Below are 16,375 nucleotides of genomic sequence, written 5' to 3' on the forward strand. Positions count from 1 at the left end.
AGCTTTCATTATAGTCCAACTCTCATATCCATACATGACTACTGGAAAAACCATAGCCTTGACTAGATGGACCTTAGTCAGCAAAGTAATGTCTCTGCTTTTTAATATGCTGTCTAGGTTGGTCATAACTTTTCTTCCAAGGAGTTAAGTGTCTTTTAATTTCATGGCTGCAGTCACCATCTTCAGAGATTTTGGAGCCCCCCAAAATAAAGTCTGTCCCTGTTTCCACTGTTTCCCCAGCTATTTGCCATGAAGTGATGGAACCGGATGCCATGATCTTCATTTTCTGAATATTGAGCTTTAAGCCAACTTTTTCACTCTCCTCTTTCACTTTCATCAAGAGGCTCTTTAGTTCTTCTTCACTTTATGCCATAAGGGTGGTGTGAGGTTATTGATATCTGAGATTATTGATATTTCTCCCAACAATCTTCATTCCAGCTTGTGCTTCTTCCAGCCCAGCGTTTCTCATGATGTACTCTGCATATAAGTTAAATAATCAGGGTGACAATATACAGCCTTGACATAGTCCTTTCCCAATTTGGAACCAGTCTGTTGTTCCATGTCCAGTTCTAACTGTTGCTCCCTGACCTGCATACAGATTTCTCAAGAGGCAGTTCAGGTGGTCTGGTATGCCTATCTCTTGAAGAATTTTCCATAGTTTGTTGTGATCCACACAGTCAAAGGCTTTGGCATAGTCAATAAAGCAGAAATAGGTGTTTTTCTGGCAATCTCTTGCTTTTTTGATAATCGAACGGATCTTGGCAATTTGATATCTGGTTCCTCTGCCTTTTCTAAAACCAGCTTGAACAGCTGGAAGTTCACGGTTCACATACTGTTGAAATGTGGCTTGGAGAATTTTGAGCATTACTTTGCTAGTGTGTGAGATGAGTGCAATTGTACAGTAGTTTGAGCATTCTTTGGCATTGCCTTTCTTTGGGATTGGAATGAAAACTGACCTTTTCCAGTCCTGTGGCCACTGCTGAGTTTTCCAAATTTGCTGGCATGTTGAGTGCAGCACTTTCACAGCATCATCTTTCAGGATCTGAAATAGCTCAACTGGAATGTCATCACCTCCACTAAATTTGTCTGTAGTGATGCTTCCTAAGGCCCACTTGACTTTACATTCCAGGATGTCTGGCTCTAGGTGAGTGATCACACCATCGTGATTATCTGGATGGTGATGATATTTTTGGATAGTTCTTCTGTGTATTCTTGCCACTTCTTCTTAATGTCTTCAGCTTCTGTTAGGTCCAGACCATTTCTGTCCTTTGATGTCTCTAATTTTCTTCCCTTGCTGTCTCTAATTTTCTTGAAGAGATCTCTAGTCTTTCCCATTCTATTGTTTTCCTCCATTTATTTGCACTGATCACTAATGTCTGGTTCTAGGTGAATAACCACATCATCGTGATTATCTGTGTCATTAAGACCTTTTTTGTTTAGTTCTTCTGTGTATTCTTGCCACCTCTTCTTCTTCATATCTTCTGCTTCCATTAGGTCCTTACTGCTTCTGTCCTTTATTGTGCCCATCATTACATGAAATTTTCTCCTGATATCTCCAAGGAGATGCAGGAGACACACGTTTGATCTCTGGGTTGGCAAGATCCTCTGGAGGAAGAAATGGCAGCCCACTTCAGTATTCTCACCTGGAAAATCTCATGGGCAGAGGATCATGTTGAGCCGTAGTCCAGGGGATCGCAGCAAGTAAGGCACGACTGAGCAAACGTACATGCACTTTTGCAATAAGAAGCTTATGATCCTAGCCACAGTCAGCTCCAGGTCTTGTTTTTACTGACCATACACAGACACATCTTTGACTGCAAAGACATAGTCAGTCTGATCTCCCTATTGACCATCTGGTGATGTCCATGCTTAAAGCATAGAGAGTCCTAGTCAGAAACCTGAAATTCCCAATCCACACTGGCTTCACAGGCAAGGATGTTACCCTATTATCAACCATCTCCACTCCTTCTTATAGTCATGCTACTTAATCTATAGAACAAAATTTCTAGGTTGCCTTTAGTCTAAAATTTATTTTTTCTTGTTACACTACTTAAATATTTATCACTTTATCCCACTGATAATTATAGTAAATGTAGAAATTTTTAATGATGAAGATTTAGCCACAACTAAGAGCAAGTATTTACTGATTAAGGAGAAAATCTTCACAACTTTTATTATCACATGAATAAGTTCAAAATCTTTAGGAAGAGCTAGAGAAAAATCAATACATGCATTAATGCAAAATTGATTTTAGCATTTTTTTCAAATATTTTCATATCGCTTTCTGTCTAGAGAAATAAAAGCTGGCGACATAATTAGTATTTTCTTTTATAATAATTGTATTTTTAATAATAAGGATCAGAGCTTCAAGTGAGAATTTCTCACCTTTTCAAAAAATCATTTTCGTATTTCTTCATAACATGATTATTGGATAGTAATAGCTATATAAAATAAACCTGGCTGTTCTATCAGATGTCGGTTCAGGGGAGTTTTAAGTTTGAAAGCAGTATCTTGAACTTAAGATTATTTTCTATGACATCTATTAAGTTACAAAAAACTAATTCACACTTTCTTCAGGATCTAGATAAAACTAACAGAAAATTTGGAACTTGAAACTGATTTTTTCCCCCAGCCAAAAATATCTTCGTTTACCTTAAGAAAACTATCTCCAGCCCTAACAATAAAACCCATGATCTTTAAGATGTCAGAGAGCCTCACATGGAGACGTGTAACTGCCATTCCCTTCCCCTGACTTCCTGTAGTGTTTTTTCCCTTCAGGAGATTTGTTTCTATTAGCTATTTGCAATCATCCCATGATGACTTCATAGAGCCTTTTGCTTTCATAATTTATCAGTACAGCCAGTCCAGTTACAGCCAATAAAACACCTGATGCAAGGCTCGATTCTCACAAGGATCCCAGAGAAAATAAAGGAAAATAACAAGCAATTATTTCCCTGGTGGCTCAGACAGTAAAGAATCCTGCTGCAATGTGGAAGGCCTGGGTTTGATTCCTGGGTTGGGAAGATCCCTGGAGGAGGGCATGGCAACCCACTCCAGTATTCTTGTCAGGAGAATCCCCATGGCAAAGGAGCCTGGCGTGCTACAGTCCGTCGGGCCACAGAGAGTCGAACACGACTGAGCAACTAAGCACACACACATGGTTTTGTGCCATGAATCACCTGTTCTCCAGGGAGACTGGCTTCAGTTCCAGCATGGGCCGTTTTCTGTCTCAAAGTTCTATCTTATGTCTCAAAGCTCTATCTTATGACCCAAATCTTTATCTTATGACCTATCAGTCAAAAACTGACTTGCTAGGCATTTTCCATCTTCCTCTCAACTTAGACCTTAGTCAAAATGCCAGAAAAATCTGCTTCTTCTACTCTTTGAGAGCCGCCTTCTTGCTTTATTTTCTTTTTAGTACAACTACTTCATATCAGGATGAATTAATAGCCATGGTCGGTCTTCACTGCAAAGTCCATGACAGAATAGTGATCACCTCGGTATACCTCGGACTTCCCTGGTGGTAAAGAATCTGCCTGCAATGCAGGAGACCTGGGTTCGATCCCTGGATCAGGGAGATCCTCTGGAGAAGGAAATGGATACACACTCCACTAATCTTGCCTGGAGAATTCCATGGACAGAGGAGCCTGGTGGGGTTGCAAAGAGTCGGACATGACTGAGCAACTGACACTGTCACTTTGGTACACCTCAATGAGTCTAACATTCACATAGGCAGAGAGGACAGGAGCAACAGGGAATGAGTCTGTTTAGATATCTCCATAAACCGCCTCTTTTTGACCATCTGGAGCAGTGGATCTGTAACAATAGGGAAAAAAGACCTAACTACTTGAGTAAAAATCATGAAACAAAACTTTGTAGTAATGTAGGAATAACAACCAAATGAAGAATCCCATGCTGTTTCCTATGCCAGAGTCAAATGCTCAGTATTTATGGGACTTTGAGCAAGAGACTTTTTATTTGAAGGTGTCAGTGTCCTCAGTTGTAAAATTCCTACAGTCTTTTTCATATCTATGATTCATGGTCAATTCCTTAAAGTGAAAGTTACCTAAATAGTAAAGCAGATCTTGCTTGATAGGTATCCATTATATCCTTAAGAGAGAAATAGGTAGATGGAAGTTAGAAGTCATCATAGAATGTAGGTGTGAAAATTTATTGAATAATTTATTTGATAAATAATAAGTAATAATTTAGAGGTTTCGCACATAATTCATTTTATTGGAATTAAGAGTTTCACATGTTATCGTGTGACTAAAGCCAAGTATAAATAGTACAGTGAAAATAATCCTTTTAATGTAGAGACTTTTCTGAGATATTTAATACAAAATCATGGCCCTGTACCCCAGATTCTGGTTCTAGGTTGAGATCTGTCCCAGCTGGCTAGTTTCTTTGTTTAAATTCTTAGCATTATTTGTGTTTGATATTCCCATTATGTTGGCTATTAAAATCCAAGTGCCTATATCCTTCCTTGATTCAGACCTAAGAAAGTGTAGAATTATTGACCACTGGCTGGGTGATATCGATATTATGACAGAGTGGTATTGATTTCCTAAGCTACATTTCCCTTATCTGTAAAATGGAAATGATTATATGCATTAAGTCTTTACTCTCTAATTAGTTTCTTTTTTCTCAGAAACATGATGAAGCAGGCAAAGCACAAACTTCTGGTATCACGTGGGCTCTTTTCACGTTCTTGTTCGTTTTAGCCTAATTTCATGCTTGTGCTTAGTTGCTCAGTCGTGGTGTCTGACTCTTTGCAAACACCAGGCTCCTCTGTCCATGGGGTTTTTTTCCAGGCAAGAATACTGGAGTGGGTTGCCATTTCCTTCTCTAGGAGTTAGCCTAACTGGGTTGCTATGTAAATCAGAAAAAGAATCATTCAGTTCCACCACAAAGGTGATTGGTTTTATCATCAAAAGAGCCTCAGTTAGATGTCAGCAGATCCCTTTTTCTTTCTAATATTATGACCTTAGCATTGACAACTTTGTGAGAAAGTGAAAAGTAGTTTTAGGTAACTTATAACTTTTCATTAGCGAGAAATAGGTCTCCTGTTCTAGGTTTCTCTCCTATGCTGAGCCCTCTTCCTCCTCCGTGAAATCCTGCTTTTGGTTGTTTTCTTCTCTCCAGTTGGTTAACATTTATTGATCCCCTGTTGTGGGAGAGGTGTTTATTACCTCCACTATTGCCTGTGCATACTTGCTTATCCTCGTCTTCCCCTCCTTTTCAAACTGTCACAATAGCCTCATCACAACAGATTGTTTGTTGCTATAAAGATTCCTTTTTTGTTGTTGTTTTAATGGGAGATGTCATGGGACATGTGAAGGGTAGTAGTTATCAGAAGAAATATTTTGATAACTGCCATTTAGCCAGTTTGAAAAGCTTCATGGAAATGCTTGTGACTTCAGTTTGTCTGCATCATCTGTTGATCTTTTGCTTTATAAATGACTGTTGGTATGAATTGAAAGGTTTGTAATAGACCTTTATATTGTGTTATTATTTATAGTTGCCTAGCAGTAAAAGCCATGAGCTCGTTTTAAAATCAACAAAAATCCAAAACCAAATTCATAAAATTAAGTACAGATTAACATCTGATAGGAACTCCTTAGATTCTCAGTTTACATGACATCTCAGCATCCATTGTCTGATTGGAGTGTCATTAGACAGGTAAGGAAATTGAGACCTGGAGAGGGAAAGTGATGTGCCCAGGTTTGCAGTCAACAAGTAGCAGAGTTCCCCTGCCTCCCATTCCAGTTCTCTTTCTACCAGACAAGGACACCTGTCCATTTGCTGCTAATTCTTGGTGGTTCTAAGATTCTTCTTATTTCTCTAGTTTCCCTTGTCAAAATTTGCAATGGTGGAGACAAGAAAAGTGAATAAGAAAAAGATGTCAGTACAAAATTAATCCTCCTATTTTATACACTTCTAATGTGTTTTATTGTAGGCTAATAGGCTGAAACTCCTGCCTCGTATTTAAGTATAATTCCTTAAAAATGCTCTATTGATATAGTTGGATAAGTTCAATTTAATAAAGCAAACTTATGTATAACTAACAAATTTGTTTTCACTATTATAATGTACTCTATTTTTTCTAGATTAAATAGTATGGAGATTATGTGAACATATTGAATGAGTATCAAGATACAGTTTTAAAGCAACTATTAAAATGTAAAATTTGAATAAATTTACATATGCCTCTTACTGTGAATAAGTGATTGATGAATTGCAACCTGGAAACAATGGCTGTTCTTTTCCATCATTAATTTTAATGATATTTTTCATATTGCAAGATGTGCTTTGAGACCTTCAAAGGATCCACACATGGAATTTATCAAATAAAAATTACAGTGGTTTCTTTGGGTGACATAGATGTATGGTAACCAGAATGTAGAAGAAGTCACTTAGAACTTATCCTCATGTATAAATGAAACAGGGGATGAGCGCCAGCTTGTACCTAATGTTTTATTGGGATAAATGTCTGTCCTTGTTCTATGGATAAAAATAAGCCTGGTTATAAAATTTGTACAAACAACTTGAACCATCAGAACACAAAAAATTGATAGATAAAGTATCCAAAATAATTTATAACAAATACTTATAAATGTGCTCATTCATTCACATTCTGTCCCCAAAAGAGGTACTTTAAAATTAATATATGCTAATTTTTTGCCATCAGAATAAAGCTCCCAATTAGACTAGCCTTTTTAACATAGCAATCCTTTTTCCTAGAAATTCATTCTAAGGCTTTGAAAAAAGAAATCTACAGAAAAACAGAAATATTCCTAGTAGTGGGTAGTACAATTTACTAAAAAAGAAAACCCTGAAAACTTTATGCCTCCAAATAGAGTAACATATAAATAACCTGTGTTATACCATGCAAAATAATATTATTCAGACATTGAAAACAGCAAATGAAATAATAATTTTATTTATATATTTTACAAGTTTTGCTTTTTTTGCTTTTTTTTGCTTTTTTTTGCAGTATCTCATTTGATGATTCTTGATACAAGGAAAATGCTTATAAAATATTCAAAGTGAAATAGTATTTAAAAATTTATAAGTGAACTATGACAATAACCACATAAAATGCTACATATGGATAAAGACTGGAATGTGTGTGTATGTATTATGTAGATAGATAGAGATAGACACACACATACAGTATATAGTTGAGGGAGCTATATATATATATCATTTTCTTTAATATTAAGATATTTAACTTAACACAAACTTGTTCTAAATTTTAAACAGAAGATGAAATGTGATTATTCCTCTTGAATAGATTAAACTAAAAAATATTGTCTTTTTTCTTGGTAGAATGGAGTCAAATAGAATCCACAGAACACATCTTTTACTATAATTTCTATATGAATGAATAAATCATATTTCTCAAATTTTTAGCCAACCAAGATGAAATTTATTCCTTAAATATATAATTTAAGTGTATTCAAACTTTATTTAGCTTCCAAAAATAACCCTGGAGTTCTAATAGTATCCCAGCTATAGAGTAGGAATAATCCAAACACACATTTGTTTAGTCACAGTCCAAACAAAGATATAAATAAGTAGAAGAATTTACTGTTTTTCTTAAAGTCTGTTGGAGATTGTTGTTTTGAGAACATCACACCTTTATGGTTTTGATCCTCTAGCTCAGTAATATCTAAAAAGCATAGTGTTCTCTCAATTTAATTGTGTTGACTTTTTGTTTAAAGAGCAAAACCCATCCCCTTCCTGCTTACCTAATGAACCTGTTTCTCCTTATGAGCATGTTAGAAAATTTTTATTCAATTTAAAAAGGAAAACATATGTCTATCACTTAACTATTGACAATTAAGATGCTCAATATGCATGAATTCAGTCTTTCTATTTCTCCAGTTCCTCAAATATTATTTAAGCAGACAAACCCACAAACAAAACAGTAGTAGGTGAATGCATTTTAACCTGAGTCCAAATACTCCTGACTGGCCTCAAGACCTTTATGCTCAACACAGCTGGTCCCAAGAAACGCATAAATTGAGGACCTGAGTCTGCCATTTAATTAACTGGCTGATGTTTGTTTATTTTCTTGTAACTCCTGTGTTCTCTACCAGCTGGTTCCTAGTTAGGTCAGAAGATATATAGAACACAAACAAAAGTGCAAGTAAGGCCCAAGTGGCTTCAGCAATGCAGTCTCTCCCCCAGGCACCCTGCTTGCGCTGCCGACAAGTGCTCAGTTGTGTCCGACTCTTTGCAGCTCCATGAACTGTAGTCCACCAGGCTCCTCTGTCCATGGGATTTTTTCCAGGCAAGAAAACTGGAGTGAGTTGAGGCACCCTGGTTAGTCCCAAATAAATTTATATTGACTTTATAGAACAGAGCTCTATAAAATATGCACTAAAGCAAGCTCTTTTTTTTAGAAGACAATAGATTTTCTTGATTGTATATACTGTTAGTTCATCATTCCCCTTTCAGGAATAAGTAGGGGTTACGACATTACTTTGCAAACAAAGGTCTGTATAGTCAAAGCTATGGTTTTTCCAGTGGTCATGTATGGGTGTGAGGGTTAGACCATAAAGAATGCTGAGTGCTGAAGGATGCTTTTGAACTGTGGTATTGAAAGACTCTTAAGGGTCTCCTGGACTGCAGGGAGATCACACCAGTCAATCCTAAAGGAAATCAATCCTGAATATTTTCATTGGAAGGACTGATGCTGAAGCTGAAACTCCACTAATTTGTGAAGAACTGATTCATTGGAAAAGCCCCTGATGCTAGGAAAGACTGAAGTTGGGAGGAGAAGGGGACAGAGGGTAAGATGATTGGATGGCAGCATAGACTCAATGCACAAGAATTTGAGCAAGCTTTGGGAGATGGTGAAGGACAAGGAAGCCTGGCATTCTGCAGTCCATGGGGTTACAAAGAGTCAGACATGACTGAGCAACTGAACAACCAAAGGGTTCCCTGGTGGTTCAGATGGTAAAGAATCCACCTGCATTGCAGGAGACCTGGGTTCGATCCTTGGTTGGGAAGATGCCCTGGAGGGCATGGCAACCCACTCCAGTATTCTTTCCCCATGGACAGGAGCCTGGCAGGTACAATCCATGGGGTTGCAAAGAGTCGGACATGACTCAGTGACTAAGCACAGCACAGTGATTCCAAAACTCTGATCATGTATTCACGAGTCCTTAGATATGCATCATGTTCTTTCTCTCTGTATGCACACACAGACACACTGAATACAGTTGGTAAGAGAAATGATAATGACAGATATAAAGACTGAATGTTTCCACTTGCAGAGATTATAAACATGGGTGAGTTAGTTTGAAATTTTTTTTCAAAAATGATTCCCAAATATTATGATCTAGAGTTATTGGGGTTTTTTTTTCTTCTTTTTTCCATCTTCCTTTCTTTTTACTACATGGTAGTAATGATTGTTGCAGAATATTTAGAAAATAGAAAAAGATCAAAAATAAAACTGTTGCCATTGTCTCACTGCTGTTAATGTTGCTGTTTAGTAGGATAAGTCATGTCCAACTCTTTGTGACTCCATGGACTGTGTAGCCCACTGGGTTCCTCTGTCCATGGGATTCTCTGGGCAAGAATACTAGAGTTAGTTGCCATTTCATTATCCAGGGGATCTTCCTGACCCAGGGCTCGAACCCAAGTCTCCTGCATTGGCAGATGGATTCTTTACCACTGAGCCACCTGGGAAGCCCCTCCATGTATAGAGGAACCTGGTGAGCTAGAGTCCATGGGTCCCAAAGAGTTGGACATGACTGAGTGACTAACACTTTCACTTTCAAGGGACATTACACTGACGTTTTGAAGGTTTTTCCCTCAAGGACCTACTTTGTAGAAAACAGAAGTACCCAGGTCCCAGAGGGCCCCAGGCTTCCAAAAGGAGCCCTTACTGAAGGATATTGGTGGAACAGCATCTGAGGCTATAATCACCTAGCCCAGGTTGCCAGGTGACTGAAAGCTTTTCCTCAGACCACCTGACTATAATGGCCTGTCACACTGTACATGGGTGACAATTATATTGCAAGACTATATTTTTATGAAAATTTCAAATATGTCCAATGCACCTGATTGCACATTTTAAAGCAACTTTAAATACCCAGAAATTCCTTTCCCTGGGTTCACAGAATGATAACCTTCAGAATTTTTTCTCTCCTAATTTATACTCCTAAGTATTTTTTTCTAAAGCCACTTGAACATATTTAGGAAAACTTTCAGTAAAATCAGGCAGGACAGTGATTATTTACAGCATAGAGAGATATGAACAGAAACATCTTTTTGCCTCCAGGGGAAAAATGTCTTCAATACAAAATAAAATTATGTTTCAAGATACAGTAAATTTTTACTGTTCAGAAAGTGTTCAGTTTCTTGATTTTGACTGTATATACATTAGGAGACCTGACATATATATCTTTAAGCATCCACATAAAATGATTGACCATCTAAAAGCTTACACATTTCAGATTACTTTAAATTTTTCCCTAAATGACCTTCAGTGTTTTAACAATATTTGCTCTCCATCACTAATAATAGTTATTATCATGTGGTATTGTTTCTAAGGCCCAAGAAAAGGAATTAAATCGAAGGGAGTGGCAGGGGAAAATATGTTAGAAAAATCATTTTTCTCATTAGATTACAAACTAGAAACAACCGAATTCTACTCATTTAGGAACCCAGTTCCACCCTAGATGGAAAGATTCTAAGGATTGCAGGCCAGACCTCCTTTCATATCTGTGTGAAGTTAAACACTGCCAGTGGGATACATCAGGAAGGTATCATCATTGGGAAAGGAAGCAAGAACCAAGCAGAAAACCAAACCATCTTATTTTCCCTTTTACCCATTGCAGATAGTGGCCCATGCTTCCAAACACTTTCTTTATTTACTTAAACTTTAATGCAAGTTTCTTTTCATTTGTGGTTGTTGTTGTTCAGTTGCTGAGTCATGCTCGACTCTGTTGACCCCATGGGCTGCAGCATCCCAGTCTTCTCTGTCCTTCACTGTCTCCTGGAGTTTGCTCAGACTCGTGGCTATGGAGTCAGTGATGCCTTCCAAACATCTCATCCCATTTTATCCTCTTCTCCTCCTGCCTTCAATCTTTCCCAGTAGCAGAGTCTTTTCTAATGAGTTGGCTCTTTGCCTCAGGTGGCCAGAGTATTGAAGCTTCAGTATCAGCATCAGTCCTTCCAAAGAATGTTCAAGACTGATTTCCTTTAGGACTGACTGGTTTGATCTTTCAGACCAAGGGACTTTCAAGAGTCTTCCCCAGCACCACATTTTGAAAGCATCAATTCTTTGGAGCTCAGCCTTTTTTATGGTATTGCATTATTTGAAATCAGGATCTTGAAATGAAGTTTCTGAGACAAAGAAAGAGAGAATGCAATGTGCTCAGGAAAACATTAGCTGAAGTGTTTGAAAAACCAAATACTTTAATGGGACAGTATAACAATTGGCAGAAAATGCCAGAAATTTGTTTCCTTTTCATTATTTTTGATTTGAGAGAGAATTGAAAACTTTGCCAGTCTATTTTTATTTTGGTAAAAGATCACTGCAGTAGTTTCTAAATTAAAAAAAATAATAATAATAATTCTGACGTGGTTGTGTTTTTAGCCTTTCTTCAAAAATAAAACGAGTTTGGGAATAAGAGAAAGCAGCTGTTTTACTTTGCTGCATGGTGGTTTTGTTGGTAAAAATCTGCCTGCAAGGCAGGAGACCTGGGTTCAGTCTCTGGGGCAGGGAGCTACCCTGGAGAAGAAAATGGCAACTCAGTCCAGGATTCTTGCCAGGGAAATCCTATGGACAAAGGAGCCTGGCAGGCTACAGTCCATGGGTAGCAAGAATCAGACATGACTTTAGCGACTAAACCACCACCACCATATATGTCATCATAGGCTTCCCTATAGAGTAACTTTTTTTACTTGCTCTTTAGTTAAATATGGTGCCATAGAACAAGAGGGTTGTAGTAAGTGTCACAATGTGTATTCTGAGCAAAAAATAGCAATGGAATGGAGGCCAAATAGCTGAAGGCCTTTTACCTTCTTTTATGTGGGCTGATTGGCTATTCAAGATTATGTTAGTGCTTTTGTTTTTTTATTCAGAATTTAACTTGAAAAAATATTAAAGTCCCTGTTTTTATTCCTTTTCTCTGCTATTTATTTTGACTGATTACTAGTTTAATCAGTGGCCCAGTTATATTTATCTCTTTAAAGAAAATATCTGCAACACACTGATTCTAGCTCCAAGATTTTGAAATTTAGTTTTCATTTTAAGGCTAAATTTGGCAAGGATAAAGAGGCTGGTTTTATGAAGTGATGTTGGATGGTGCAGTTTGCAGATGAGAGTATTAAAAGCAGAGGCAAAGTATCATCAGCCAGTGGCATTCTCAGAAAAGATTGTAAAAATATGGGAAAGGGAGATTGAAGGCAGGAACAGTTACCCTGTGTGAAGGATTTGGTGTGAATTGCCCTGCTGGCTTGCAGATATAATTTCAAGGTTTCTCTTTCAGCTGGCAGTGCCACTTAAAATGAGGAGAGCAGAAATACATACCATGCAGGGCTGCATTTCAGGCTCTGCTTCTAGCATTACAATAAAACTAGTAGAAAGAACCTGGTGTTTTATTAACAGCCTCGGACTCAGAGAACTGAAAATTGTGACTCTGATACAGTACTCCAAACTGTAGTTGAAAAAAAAATGCCTTGTCTGCTATATTTAAGGGTAAGAGATTGCCTTGCTCCCTAGTGGGCATTTCTAAGGATCTTGTAATTTAAGCAAATTAAAATAAAACAATACTAAAAAACAGAGCAGTAGTCTACTATATAGAAGCACCTCTAAACTCACAGCTTCAGAATATACTGTGTAGCATATGGATGTGTGCTCAGTTGCTCAGTCCTGTCTGACTCTGCAACCCCATAGACTGCCTCTGTCCATGGAATTCTCCAGGTAAGAATACTGGAATGGGTTGCCATGTCCTTCTTCAGAGGATCCTCCCAACCCAGGGATCAAACCCATGCCTGCGTTGGCAGGCAGATTCTTTACCACTGCCCCTGGGAACTCTACTTAATGCACTGTGGCAACCTAAACGGGAAGGAAGTCCAAATGGGAGAGAATGTGTGTATATGTATGGCTGACTCATTTTGCTGTACAGTAGAAACTAATACAACATTGTAAAGCTACTGTACACCAATAAAAATTGATTTAAAATGAATATATATTCTGTTCCTTTCTGTAAAACAAAAAATAAACATTCATCTTCAGCTTGAAGACAAGCCAGATCCATTAAAAAAAAAAAGAATTATAGGCACATATTAGCAAAAACTATTATTTTTTGTCTGTATCCTACATCAACTTCCTTAAAAAGAAAAAAAAAAAAAAACTTTTTCTAAACATTTCTGTGCTCTTTGTAAAAGCTAACTTGCCTGGCAGATACTCTCAAGGTTTTGTGATAATTGCATTCTTGTCTTCTCTACTCCCTCTATTTATAAAGCACATTTTATTTCTGTTCTTCTTTTGAGAAAGTTATAAATCAACAGATTTCCTCCAAGTTCAAGGCCAGGCAGACCATGATTATAGTTCAAGCCCCACCACTCACCAGTAACAGGGTGCAGGCAAATTATTCTCATTGATAAAACGGGATAGAATGGCATCATCCACTCAATGGACATGAGTTTAAGCTAACTCTGGGAGATGGTGAAGGATAGGGAAGCCTGGCATGCTGCAATCCATGGGGTCACGAAGAGTCGGACCCAACTGATCGACTGAACAACAGCAATACAGTGGGGAGGGAGATGGGAGGGGGGTTCAGGATTGGGAACACATGTACACCCGTGGCGGATTCATGTTGATGTATGGCAAAACCAATACAATATTGTAAAGTAATTAACCTCCAATTAAAATAAATAAATTTAAATTTTAAAAAATACAGTGAGAATAACACCAATTACCTCATAGCATCTATGAGGATTAACTGAGATAACATTTATGAAGCCCCCAGCCCTGTGTGTCTCAGGAGACAGATGTTCATAGGTTAACTCCTTTCCTGTTTCCCATTGGTCTCCTTCCTTTACCCTCCCTCAACCTAATTTCCAAATAATGCATGAATAATGCATGAATGGCCTGATGCATTTGTTACTGAATTAACTCAGCGGTGAACTTGGCATTCTCTTCCCAAACTTTCCCCTTCATTAATCCTCCTGGGCAACATCCTTAAACACAGTCTTACTCCTAGACACCAGAAACCGTGAAACCAGTCATGCACGAGAGCGTTTTCTACCGGGCTTTCAGCTGGTCTCATTTGTCCTCAAAGACCAGACAGATCTTATGTTGTTCACAGTGGGCTGACTCTGGCCACGTGGTCACTGCCGTCAAGATCCGCCACCAGGAGGACAGCAGTTCAATAAAATCTTGAACTCTATTTATAGCCTACTTGAAACAAACACTCTCCCATGAAGTCTGAGGAGTCGTCCTTGAGTACACAGAAAGTAACTCACTAGCCCCAGTACCAAACTAGGGCAATAGAAGGGTGGAAAATGCAGTAAGTACATTTTTTTTTCCTAGTCCTCTGCAGTTTATAAAGATTTGCTCCCATGTGCTATCTCATTTCATCCTCATATTGACCCAGCAGGGAGCCAAAGCAGACATTGGCAGTAAATCCCCATTTTATAGATTATAAACCCAATGTTTAGGAGGTTGGATAGTTGCTCGTGTTACATGGTTGGAGAAGGAGGGGAGAGGAAAGTGGTTGAAGAGTAAGAGTGATTTCCTGTTAATGCGATCAATCTAATCTTCAGTGAATAATGGTTTACCTGTAAGAATAAAAAAGAAAACAAAGAGAAATAATGTTTTATAATGTTTTTGCAAGCTTAAAAACTGTCTCTTCTCCACTTCAGATAGGAAAACCAAAATAAGATAAATAAAAGCCTGCTGTATAGGGCAGAGAGCTCAGCTCAGTCGGTGTTCTCTGATGATCTAGATGGGTGGGATGGGGTGGAATGCAAGGGGGCCACAAGTGAGGGGATATACACACACACACACACACATACACACACATATACCTGCTTCATTTGGTTATACAACACTATAAGGCAACTGTACCCCAATTTTAAAAAACACCTAGACAGACTTTACAGGGAAACGTTTATAAACATGTTTGTATCTGCCTAGAACATCTACATACAGAATGATTATATTTTAGGCCAGAAACACCTTTCTGAAATCTCTCCAAATTAAAATGTGCATCAGTCAAGACTAATCTTGAAAAAGATGGCAAGAATTTTTATGAGAAGTTTTAGTTGATTTTCCCAGTCATCTCTGAAATAGATGTATCTTTATTGTCTTTTTAATATGGGGGATTTACATAATTCAAATATGGGTCCCCAGAGCAAGACTTCATTAATGTGAATTCGTTTGTGGAGCAGAAATGATTTTATTCTGAAAAGAATTCTTTTATTTTGATTTTGGCAAGTACTTTAATTTTCTAAGATCTTTCTTTAAGCTGTGTTACCACAAAGAGTCGGACGTGACTTAGTGACGGGGCAACAACCACACTAAAAGGGTATACAAAAAACTTTTTGGCTTGAAAAGGATGTCTGATCTAGTAGAATAGCTACACTGAAGTCCGTGTGTGTGTGTATGTGTGTGTGTGTGTATGACACACACAGATAAAGAGAGGGAAGAGGGGAGAGAGAGAGAGAGAGATTACTCAAGAGTGCCTCTGGCTTAGCAGATTGGCACTGAGCCATTTGGGGCTTCTCAGATTTACTGCCGCTCTGACTATTGTTGCAGCTCTGATTTATGGAGTTCAAAATCTCTTGAAAAGCAAGGTGTCTTAAGTTTAGGGTATTTCCTTGATGGTCGCTCCCTTTCCCGTGTTCATTCCTTTTGCCCCCCGTTCACCTTGCACTGACCTTGCACGACTCAGCATTTTTACCTGAGCTCAGTACCCGGGGAGCCTGCTAGTGCTGGGGCAAGGGCAGCGGTTGGTTTCCATTCCTGCGTGATGGAGTCATGGGAGAAACTGTCGGAAAGCAACAGAGAGTAGCACCCGAGCGGCGGCAGGGCTGAACTGTTTAAGCGGCTCAGGACGGAGCAGCTGGCTCCCTCTCCCAGCCTGCAAGCGCAGCCTGCATTTGCCACTGACCACTCAAGTGTGTGTTTGTGCAAGGTGAGAGCTGGGTGCTTTCTCATTACTTTGGAGACAACTTGCCAGGTATTGCTGTCGATTGTGTTTGCTCATTTGGGGAGGTTTCTGTCGCTGTAAATTCAGGACCTAGACTGTCTGTGGTTTTATTTATTGTTTTCTGTCGTGATCCATTTGCTGCACGGTGTCCAAATTATGGCAACAGATTGGACGAACTGCTGTTCTTAGCCTGC

General features: G+C 38.4%; 1 protein-coding gene across 3 annotated transcripts in view; it reads left to right on the plus strand.

Annotated features, from left to right (window-relative positions):
* Positions 1 to 16,375, plus strand: part of ARHGAP24 (Rho GTPase activating protein 24) — a 568,165-nt gene that overhangs the window by 386,955 nt on the left and 164,835 nt on the right. The window contains exon 1 of one of the 3 annotated variants that reach the window (XM_005681858.3): positions 15,822 to 16,166. The exons of the other annotated variants lie outside the window; for them this stretch is intronic. The gene's annotated coding sequence lies outside the window, so the exon portion shown is untranslated. Of the gene's footprint in view, positions 1 to 15,821; positions 16,167 to 16,375 lie in introns of those variants that run through there. 3 annotated transcript variants of the gene reach the window in all.

Source organism: Capra hircus, chromosome 6 (assembly GCF_001704415.2).
Source record: "Capra hircus breed San Clemente chromosome 6, ASM170441v1, whole genome shotgun sequence".
Lineage (NCBI taxonomy): Eukaryota > Metazoa > Chordata > Mammalia > Artiodactyla > Bovidae > Capra > Capra hircus.